Genomic DNA, 11,739 nt, shown 5'->3' with positions numbered 1-11,739 from the left:
ATCTGCCCTGATCCATCTTCACTCGATCCATCTGCCCTGATCCATCTGCCCTCACTCCACCCCTGCTCTCTCTCTCTCTCTGCCCCCTGTTCCATCTCTACACAGGCAGTTTTCCATCTGAGGCTCCACAGGCTGGTTCTCTCCTCTTTCTCCCTTGCAATGTCGTTTTCATTCCAATAAACCATTTCCCCTCACTACACCCCATCTCACCCATAGATCATAAAACACAAAAGTCCTTTTGTCTTGAGAGACAGTAAAAATCTCCCCCTTCAGACCTTGCCCTCATGCTGGGGCCCACTCCCTGTAGGCTAGAAGAAGGCTCCATTCAAAGAAAGTGCCCAGACTGGACAGAAAACCCACCTCTTCTCCCAGAGCCTGTATGAAATCCTGAGTCCTCTCTGGCCGTTTCCACCCAGGCTTTGACTGGTGCTTTTCACTCTCCCCGCTTCTCACTGCCAACACAGTCCTTGGCCTCGATCCTGGGCCATGGCTCTTGCTGGACTTCTTTAGTTTCTAAATTGAGTTGGGTGAGGGTAGTAGAGTTCCCCTGGAAACAAGAAAGGGGGCAAGCACAGTAGAGCAACACAGTGTAAATGTTACTACTCCAGAGGAAGGGTGAGTGTTGATTTCCAAATTCTGGAAGTGAGTGAAAGAAGAAAGCCGAAGGTACAGCTGCAAGTTTGTTATTCCAGAAAACAATCCTACCTGGGGATGGCAGTATTAATATGTCCCTCCTGGGCTGGCAGAGTGCTCACCTAGAATGCAGGAAGTTCTGTTCCTAGCATCACATAAACCCCCTACCTGTGATCCTAGCACTCAGGAGATGTAGGCGGGAGAACCAGAAGGTCAGGGTCATCCTTGGGTACAGAGAAGTTTCAAGATTTCCTATATATTCTACTCATACATTTAAATACATTCCCCCATTATCCATGTCAAAGCAAATTTTTGTTTTTAATCAGTTTTATTTTATGTGTATGAGTGTTTTGACTGCCCATTTGTGAGCCTGGGACCTACAGAGGGCAGAAAAGAATGTCAGATCCCCTGGAACTGGAGTTATAAACAGTTATGAGCTGCCATGTGCTGGAACCAAACCTGGGTCCTCTGCAAAATGCCCTTAACTAGCAATCCATCTCCTCAGACTTGCTCTTCTGCTTATAATGGGATGCTTGAGTCCCAGAGAGGTGAGTGTGTGTGTGTGTGTGTGTGTGTGTGTGTGAGAGAGAGAGAGAGAGAGAGAGAGAGAGAGAGAGAGAACCCATGTCATGTCAAGGAGGTATGGAGGGGACAAACAATACTCTTAGGGATCCTTGAGGGGCACATTAAGATTCTATCACTGGAGCCAATCGATGGCACATGTTTTTCCTCAATTCCAGCACTCAGGATATAGACAGGCAACATCTCTGTAAATTCAGGGACAATCCTGTCTACATAGCAAATCCCAGGCCAGCCAAGACTATGTAAAGACCCTGTCTCAAAAAACAAAAAACAACCAACCAACCAACCAACCAATCAAAAAACCCTCCAACAAACCAAGATCCCATCAGTGGAATGACACCATCAGGTTTCACTGGAGAAGACAACATGGGATATATTAATGAGGACCAGATTTGTTGAGGGCCGCACTGAATGCTGGGAAAGAGCAAACAGCTATTTCAGTATAGAGGTAAAAATTGAGATTGGCTTGAACCAGAATGCTAGCACTGGAAAGGAAAGCGAGTAAACTTCCGAGGAGAGATTAAAGGGGCAGTAGACACAGTGCTCATGATGAAAGGCCATGAGAAAGCAGGTTGAGAGTTTACTAATAGGGCTCTGAGGGCTGACGCTGGCTCTGCTTTCCCCGAAGAAGGCCAAGTCTCTTCCTGTTGAGGAGGAGAATGGGAAAAGTCCGAGGAAGGGAAGTCTGAATAGGAGAGGAGGGAGACCCAGGAGAGGATTTGGGGGGGTCTCAGTACAAGATGTGCTGAATGGTTGGCTGAGTATAGGCAGGAAGAGCACAAAATCCTCAGATCCTTCCTGGTTTCAAGTTTGAACAGGGAAAGGGACTGGGAGAGAAGCAGAGAGGCTAAAATAACAGTCTTGGAGATTTAACCTGGATGAGAAATAAAATGTATGCAGGAAGGCACCAACATAAGCACAGAACACAGGAAACAGACAACTGGAGACAGCCAGTGCCCATCAGTGACAACTGGGGGTCTCCTGGAAGTGGCTGGAAGAGTGCCCTGGAGGAAGAGACTGAGACTTCGCTGGTTTTGGAGGTGAGAACCCACCGTGGGAAAGTTCCTGTAGGGAAACAGGAAGAACTCAGCAAAGGAATCACCAAGAAAACACCAGAGCTGGGATTGCTCACTCCTCTGAGTTTCAAGTTTGTCTTGTGAACAGCGTTTCACTCTGTGATGGTCGGTGATCTGGGAGGGCCAGCAACCATGGCTGGGAGATCCAACCATGGGCCAAAGGAAATGGGTGTCAGCAAAAGAAACAAAACCGAGAACCGGGTGGCAGGTTGTCGTGAGTGAGAGACAGTTCAGAACATGCTGCAGGGGTTCACAGTGGGTTTCCCCTAGGATGGGGAGCAGGGCCAGCAGAAGGCTGTACCACTAGCTGATCCATCTCAACTAGCAGCACTCTTGACAGATAACGTGATTAAGGTCCATCTCTCCCATTAGTCCACAGGTTCCATGTTTAGAGGATGATGTCTGCTTGGCTCATTTCCATCACCAGAGTTTAACACAGAACACCACACACAGTAGGTACTCAGTTGACCAGTGAGAGGAGTGGTGGGCCAGCATGATGACCCCAGATCTTTCTCTGCACCCAGTGTAAGACTCCAGGCAAGCACCGTCTCTCTATGCCTCAATGTTCTTTATTTAATTTTAGATTTATTTTACTTTGTGTGTATTCTGTGTATGGATGTTTTACTTTCCAGTATGCCTGTATACCACACATGTGACGGGTGCCTGTGAAGGCCAAAAGAAGGTACTGGGTTTCCTGGAACTGGAGTTAAAGATGGCTGTGAGCTACCTACCATGTAGATGCTGGTTCTCAAACCTAGGGTCCTTAGAAAGAGTAGCCCATGATTTTAACCACACAGTTCTCTCCCCAATCCTCCTCAAACTCCTTTATCTCAAGGATTAATTAATCCAAGCAGTGCCTATGTTCAACTCCCAGCATCCAGCCTGGTATGCAATAAACTTAGCTCTCCACCCTCCCTCCCTCCTTCACCCCTCCCTCAACTTCCCCACTTTTTCATGCACTTACCGCACCCATAGTCCAGAGCCATAAAACTCCACCCATCACGGACTCTCTACTCCCTAGGCCCTGCTACTAAGCCTCCTCTCTCAAATTGGAAGGCTGATGTTTTCAACATCTGGCTTTAGGATCCCCTAACCCCAGAATCCAAGATTGGGCCTGAGTGGACCTCAGGTCTAGCCAGGTTGCTGTTGCCATGACAAAAGCGACAATCCCCAGCCACAGGTTCCCTAAGTGACTGGTTACTCTTTAACATATCCACCCACCTTGGGTGATTAGAAGAATCAATAAGATAACCGGGCGGTGGCAGCTGGCTGTGCTCACTGCCTTCCTGGTGGACCGGCTCCCGGTGGCCCCTTTGCTGCTGTGTGTGGGCCCCAGCTCCTCCATGCCCCCCAGTGTCCAGCTGGGCACACTTGGTCATGGTCAGTGTGAATGCGCCCCTCGGGGCTCCAGTGGCGAGTCCTTATGGTAAGTAAGGCCAATATCTGGGGCTGGGAGATGGCTGGACGGAGTAGGACCATGGTCAGGCTATGGAGATTACAGGACGACAGTATGTTTCCGATGGGCTCCAAGGGTTCCTTTAGAATGACTGGAAGCTCAGAAGATGCTGGGCCTTGCTCAGGTCTTTAACAGGGGACAGGTTGTGCCAGGAAGGGCTGTAGGAGTCTGCGGCAAGGGCTTAGCTCTTTTTGAGGGGGAAAACTTTTCTGAGATTCTACTGCCAGAGAATCTTTTCATAATTCTACAGAAAGGAAGGGTTCCTGTACAGATGTTCAAAATCCTCTAGATGCGGTGCTGATCCTGTTGATATAGCCAGCTGGGGTGGGACCTCGGTGGATGAAGCAGGGGGGCAACATGTTGGTTCCTCCGTCCCTCTCTGGGGATGAAGTTGAAATCATAGTCCTGCAGAGTCTAAGGGAATTGAGTGTGATCTTGGATTGGGTGTGTGAAGCTGGGAAAATGTGCTGTCCACTGACCACAAAGGCTTCAGTGACCAGCAAACTGGCAGTATGTAATGAAATGGGAACATGTAAATCCAAATTTATAATGGGTGGCCGATGTGTGCACAGATAGGAAGTCTCAGTTGCAGCAAACCCCTGCGGATGTTTCTGATAACAAAACGGATGTAGTCCTATATATGTACACACAGGTTTGTATTTGCATAGAAAATTCCATGGGAGGACACAGAGAGGCTGGTGACGATTCTGTTTCTGGGGAGAGATATCCAAACGAATGTTTTCCTCTTGCGACACATTCTAGATTAAAAATAACTTGGTGTGTTTCGTGCAGTTAAATCACACGTGCACATACATCTCCAGAGCTTAGCCTCCAGAATGCTGTGCATGTTGGCTCTGTTTCTGGTTGTGGGACAATCATCTGAGGCAGTTAATGTTTCTGCGCCTCCGCTATTTTTATTGACATGAAGACAAAGTTGGAGTTGTGGATCTCTAAGGGGTCACATGGAGGTAGGATGTAAGGCTCATGACATCACACAGACCGTGTGGACTCAGTAAATATTACGTAGCAGCATTCCTTCTAAAAAGTATACATGTATTTGTTTATTATTTGTGTGCTCACATGCTTACATCATAATGTAAGCTCATGTGCTCATGGAGGCTAGCACACCACCCCCACGAGTCGGTCAGTCCTCTTCTTCCATCATGAGCGTCCCAGGGATCGAACTTGGGTCGTCAGACTTGACAGCAAGGCCACTGATCTGTATCTTCAGTCCCTTGATATCATTCTTAGCTGAGGCTAGATGGTCAGTGACTTGTCTGAGACTAGTCTTCTGACTTGTCTGGGGATTCTTTGCTTTGATTCACCAGTAAGCAGGAGAATGTGACACTGAGGACACCTAAACGAGAATCCAATGTCCTGGGACTCATCCCATATGCCATCAGTGTGACCTTGGAAGAGACTTCTCCTCTCAACCTACTTCCTCTTTTGTAAAACAGAGTTGATTTCACTGGATTAGAGATTACAGGAGCTTAGTTAAAGGACTAGATGTACTTTAATTCATAGTTGTAAGACTTGGTTGAACCTATGGCCAGAGGAAATGGCTCTGGAAGGGTGCAACATATGGCTTCTGCAAGTCTAACCTTTCCATTAGCATAGGCTAGAGGTGAAAAAGAGCCCCCCCACCAGTCCTTGCAAAGGATAAAGTAGTAAGAGCATCAATATGTCTCTCAGGTCTCAATAGCATGTCTATGTCTCTCAGGTCTATACTTAGGAAGATGTTCATGTGTCCTTTCTCTTCAGATCCTTTGCAGTGCTTAGCAAGTGCTGGTATCTAACATAGAGTTACTGGCGTACATATATGGGTGGTTGGGTGGATGGATGATTGAATGAATGAGTGTATGTATAGATGGATATTTGCATGAATGGATAAACGTATGTATAGATAGGATAGATGAGGAATGATAGATGGATAAATGGATGGATGGTTGGATGGATACGTGGATGGATGGATGGTGGAGTAAAATGCTAGATGGATGGCTTTATAGATAAATAAATGGATGTACGGATAAATGCATGGTTGAAGGATGGACGGTTAGAAAAATGGATATATGGTCAAATGGATGGGTAGAGGGTTGAATGACTGGGTGGATGACCTTATGGATAACTGGATGGAAGGAAGGATGGACAGACGGATGGATGGATGGATAGATGGATGGATGGATGGATGGATGATGGGAGAAGTAATGAATAGATGGATGGTTGAATGGTTGAGGGGATAGTTGGACAGATGCATGGTTAGATGAATGGCTATATGAACAGTTCAATGGTTAGATAGTTAGATAGGTGGAAGCATGGATAAATGGCTGGCTGATGGCTGGCTGGATGTGTGGTTCGATGGCTGGATGAATGGGTGTGTAAATGGCTATATGGACAGATGCTTGGATGTACGGTTAGATAGTTAAATTTATGGATTTATGAACAAAAGGATGGTTGGATGGATGGATGATTGAACGTATATGTGTATATGTGTTTGTTTATGTGTATATATACATATATATGAGTAGATGGATAGTTGAATGTGCATATTCATGTATGAGTGAATATATATGTTTGAGTGGATAGTCTGCATCTATTGTCCCATTTAATGATCACAACAGTTATGCAAAGCAAACAGTATTGTCATCTCCGAGGGGGGAAAAGAACAACAAAGAAATTAAGGCTTGGGATTTTTAAAAATAATATATCTGACTTGAGATATGATGTAGCTAGTCACTTGCTGCCAATCCTTTCGGCCATGCACCCCAGTTTTGCCCTCTTTCTTCAAGCTGCACTGTTAACTTCCCAAAACTTCTGAGAGTCCATCTGTAAAGTGAACTAGCGAAACCTACTGAGAAACTCTAGAAGTTCTTATTCTGACAAAAGAAAAAAAAAAACATTTAAAAGAAAAAAGCAAGGGGGCTGGAGAGATGGCTCAGTGGTTAAGAGCACTGACTGCTCTTCCAGAGGTCCTGAGTTTGACTCCCAGCAACCATCTGGCTCTCAATCATCTGTAATGGGATCTGATGCCCTCTTCTGGTGTTCATGAAGATAGCAAGAGTGTACTCATACACATAAAATAAATAAATAAATAATCTTTAAAAAAAGAAAAAAGCAAAACCTTTGCTTGGGGACAACAGTGGCCATTCCTGAGGTTAGCACAGGAGAGTCTGGCCCTTGGGTGAAGGCTAGAAACAGCAGAGACAGCAAAGGGCAGGGGCTCTGCAGATCAGGGAAGGAACACATGAGTGCTTAGACTTCTGCATGTCCAGCCTGTCTACAGTGCATTTGATTTTACCTCACACGTACCATCTCTTGGATCAGATGTGAATTGTAACATCTGTCCCCTGACTAGACTATAAACTCCAGGAGGTCAGGGATGATGTCGGCTTGCTTGGTCTTGTTTGTCTTATAAAGTCTCACGCAACTGACGGACACACCGAAGCATGTGTTGGATGAATCCATCAGGACAATTTTAGCAAACAGCCAGAGAACAGTGACCCTCAAGGCCAGCCAGCTCTGAGTACTTCTTGCCCTTTGTGTCATCCTTTGATTGACTTTTGTACCTTGTGTCTGTCCCAGTCTAGAACCACGGTGGCCCAGCATCAGGCGCCATGCTGCCTGTTAGACGCCCAAGGCTGCAGGAGACTGGAAGAGTTCCTCTCAGCACACTTGGGGTCCCATCCTTTCTGGGTTTTTTTTCACTGACATTTCTCAATTTAAAAAAATCAAGTTCCCCAAGACACCTCCCAGCACACTTTGCTCAATTAAGAAAAGCTCAAAGTCAAGGTGGGACGCAACAGAAAGCTAAGGCTGCTTTAGCCCTGTTCCTCCCTTGGGCCCAGCACACTATTGCTCCACACTGTTCTACTACAGGTTTCTGACCTCTGCACTGTCACCATGTTGGCTGGATAACTGTGGCCGAGGGCTATCCCGCATGCTGTAGCGGGGTGTTCAGCACCATCCGTGAACGCTGCTCTAATCAGCTGAGGCCGATAATGCCTCTCCCCATCAGCTGTGGTCACTGAAGTCTCTAGATTCTAAACAGGTTATCCCAGGACTCGTCACATCCGTGTGTTACATAGCATCAGGAATGGCTACTGGGCAATGTCTGGGACAGGGGAGACTCCTGGGACTCGTTTGATGTTTGCTTTAGGTGACAGGGTCTAGCTCCTAGCTGACTTTGGAGTTGTCCTGGGCAACTGTGAGGGTAATCTGCTTTGGTTGCACACATGGTGTGCTAATCCGACTCCCGGTTTTGTTTATTTCCTGCCTTTGTTTACCTTATTACTTTGTCCCCTTAGTAGTAATCATTTCCGCCACTACTCTGATCTCTTTGAGGGCTAAATCTGTACAGTCTGATTCCTTTTTCTTGTATTTGCAAGATTTATAATGAGAGCTTTCTATAGGATAGGGCCCTAAGTAGTCTTTGGGGAGGCTAATTGAATGGAAGAATCAATGGAAAGATGGATGGATGGACGGATGGACGGATGGATGGACGGATGGATGGATGGATGGAGTGTGGAGGGAAGGATGAGCAGTATAGCAGCTCCTACAAGTACTTAGGACAGGACAGGCAAGGAGAAAGAAGTCATTTAGTCACTAGACAACAGGCCTCCATCAGGGTAATATACCTGTTTCTAAGTGTCAAATGAGCCCCAACTTTTTTTTCCATGGGAAAGGCTCCATCTTCTTGACCATCAACAGCAACCTTGGCTCAGAGGCCATTGTCAGAGGCAGTCTGGGTAAATGGCTTTCTCACTTAAAGCCATGCAAAGATGGGCCATTTCCTTCATCCCTCTGACTGACGCTTCCAGGATCCCGTGGGAGATCATCTTACTATGTAGCCCTAGTTGGACCTGAATCAATATGTAGACCGTCTCCAACTCATAGAGACCCACTTGCTTCTGCCTCTGGAGTGCTGGGATCAAAGGTGTGCATCGCCACACCCAGTTTAGGATTTTATTTTGCAGCCCAGGCTATCCTGGAATTTACTCTACAGCCCAGGCTAGCTTTAAACCTGCAGCAATTCTCCTGCTGCTGCTTAGTGGATGCTAACATGTGTGTGTCACCATGTCTAGCTTAGATTCCTTTATCAAGTAAACTTTGGGTTGAGCTAATGAAGCAAGATAGGTACAAACTATAGCATGTTGTGTGGCTTTGAAGAGTGATGGGCCCAAAGTTAAATAGAACTCCAGATGCTAGCCAATGGGGTCACGTCCAGTATCCACTGATACTCTGACCTTCATTTCACCATGTACAGTACCTATGGATGCTTGGACCTTTCATTTCTGAACTCTAGTCTTTCCCATCCTCTCCCAACCACACATCTCTCCACCTTACCTTAACATGGAAGCCTCTGTGATTCAGGTTCACGAGCCTGGCTGCACGTGGGAAGCTTTTGTTTTCTGTTTTAGATGTGTGTGCATGTGTGCGTGCATGCATGCCTGTGTGTGCTCCCACACATGTGTGTGTGCACATGTGCGTGTGCTTGAGTACTGCAGATCATTGTAGGGGTCAAGGGACAATCTTGGGTGTCAGTCTTTCTACCTTGTTTGATACAGGGTCTCTGTTATTCACCACTGTTTGGACCAGACAAGATGACCCAGAGCCTCTGGGGAGTCTTCTGTGTGTCTCTACCTCCCATTTCTCCAGTAAGCGTGCTAGAATTACAGATGCATGCTGCTGCATATGGCTTCTCATGGGTTCTGGGGACCCAAACTCCAATCCTTATGAATTGTACATTAAATGCTTTATCTCCTGAGCCGTCTCTCCAGCCCAAAGGAGACTTTCTTAAACTTTACACCTAGAGGATGAGTGTCTCCTGGGATGAGTTCTATACATCTGTCATTTTTTTTTATTGATGTCTGTATGTGACTTTGGGCATCCTGGTCAGCTGGGATTTGGAAGCTATTGCCTCACTTCCTCCCGTGTTGTAAGCGAGGCATGAGTTCCCAGAATGCATCCTGCTTCTGCCATCAAGCCTGTGCAGCCATCCCTTCTCTCTTCAACAACTAGTTAATGAGGAAAACTGTACCAGACACCCTGCTAGCCACTGGGAACACAACTAGTTAATGAGGAAAAGTGTACCAGACACCCTGCTAGCCACTGGGAACACAACTAGTTAATGAGGAAAAGTGTACCAGACACCCTGCTAGCCACTGGGAACACAGGAGCTTGGCTCCATTTGCTGGAGTGGTGGACAAGCCAACAGGGACCGAAGAGGGAGAAGCCTGTTGTGGACAGAAAACTCTAGGAAGGAACACAGGGCATCTTAGAGGAGAGGATGCAGGACCTCTTGTCTCTGGGAGAGCAGACTGATAACTTATCCAGACCGGAAAGGTTTCACCGGAGTCATCGAGGAGGAGCGGAGAGAGAAGGCTCCAGCTGAGGAGATAACCTATACAGAGATCCAGAGCCTGGCTGCCCATTGTGCACTGACTGTCGGGCACTTGGCAGCGATGGGACTCTAGCCTTCATGAAGAATGTCTTGGTGCAGGTTGTTCTGTGGCTGGTTTATCTAGTTTCCAGAAACAACCTGGGGTATTGAAGTGCAGAAGTTGGGCCTTTTATATATTTTTTTTCTGACTCAGATGTCCCTGGCATGAAAATGGACCTTCAACCCAGAAAGAACTGTTCCCCTTGGGCTGTGATGAGGGTGGAATCCAGTTCACCTAGAGTAGAGTTTTTAATTGATTAATTAGAAATTTAATTTTAACATTAGCTAACTTTATAGTGCATGCTAGACAAGTGCTCTACCCCTGATCCAAAGCCATAGCCTGCGTTATCGCTGGAAAGGGCCACCTGGGTAGCCCGTGGAAAGGGCCATGTGCATCTCAACCACTGCAGACATTTCTGTAGCTATAGAGAGTGTACCTTTCATGTGGAAGGGACAGTGGGCCTGCTGTGTGTTAGACATGTTTTTTTCTGTTATGGAGTAAGCAGATGAAGGAGGGAGAGAGGTGACTGGCTCCTGGAGGCAATTGTTGGGAGGGTGTGTATGCTTGTATTACACTGATCTAGCTATGCATAATTGTAACCCCCACACTCAAGAGGCTCAGGATTGAGTTCAAAGCCAGCCCCTGAGACATAGTTCAAGGCCACTCTAGAATACTTGAGACTCTGTCCTAAAACACAAAACAAAGATGTCTATAGTGTCCCAATGAGGGTTCAAAATTCTCAAAGTGACCCTGTGAGGTAAGCGGTGTTGTTGCCCATTTTACAGATGAGGAAATGGAGGCACAGACTAATAAGGTCACTCAGCCAGAGTAACCAAAGGCACTCAGGAAGCTGGGCCCCGTTTTTGTGTTTTTTACTGTCTGTACAATATATAAAGTACATATAGCACAGCGTGCTCAGATTAGAGGCCGTTAATTAAAAGGTTTCAAAGCCACGGGACAGAATGTTCAAAAAGGTTCACGACCACACTTCCAAGCAGGGCCGCATTTGTGCTGTCCATGAGGAACAGGGCTGGTTGTATCAGGACACCGACAAACGCTTTTAAATCTTTCTGAATTTACTTTACATTGCGTTAGGAAGATTTATAACGGGCATATTAAGACATCAATAGAAAAGCTCCGGGGAGGGCTGGTGAGGTCGATCAGTAAGTGAGGGCATTTGCTGCCAAGGCTGGTGACCTGAGTTTGTACCCTGCCCCCCAAATCTGTAGGATGGAGAGAGAGAGAACTGACTAAAGCAAGTTGTCCTCCGGCCTCCACACATACACAGGTGCACACAAAATAAATAGAAAGCTCCCAGGTGACTCATTGGGGTCCACTCCCTGCTGCTGCTCCTGCTTTTTCCCTCAATTATGTTTGCTTGCTCTTCAGAAACAAAAGCAGGAAGGGGAGTTCCCTTGTAAATTAGCCCATGTCCTGCTTGCTTCAGGGGCGCATGCGCTGAAGTTGGACCGCTACAGGGAGGAGCCACAAGGCCTGTGTGCAAGGTTGACGTGAGAATTCACGAAGCGTCCATATTCTCCTCCTCCTCCTCCTC

This window comes from Grammomys surdaster, unplaced genomic scaffold (assembly GCF_004785775.1).
Source record: "Grammomys surdaster isolate TR1022 unplaced genomic scaffold, NIH_TR_1.0 193, whole genome shotgun sequence".
NCBI classification, from domain to species: Eukaryota; Metazoa; Chordata; class Mammalia; order Rodentia; family Muridae; genus Grammomys; species Grammomys surdaster.
This window is presented reverse-complemented; position numbering follows the sequence as displayed.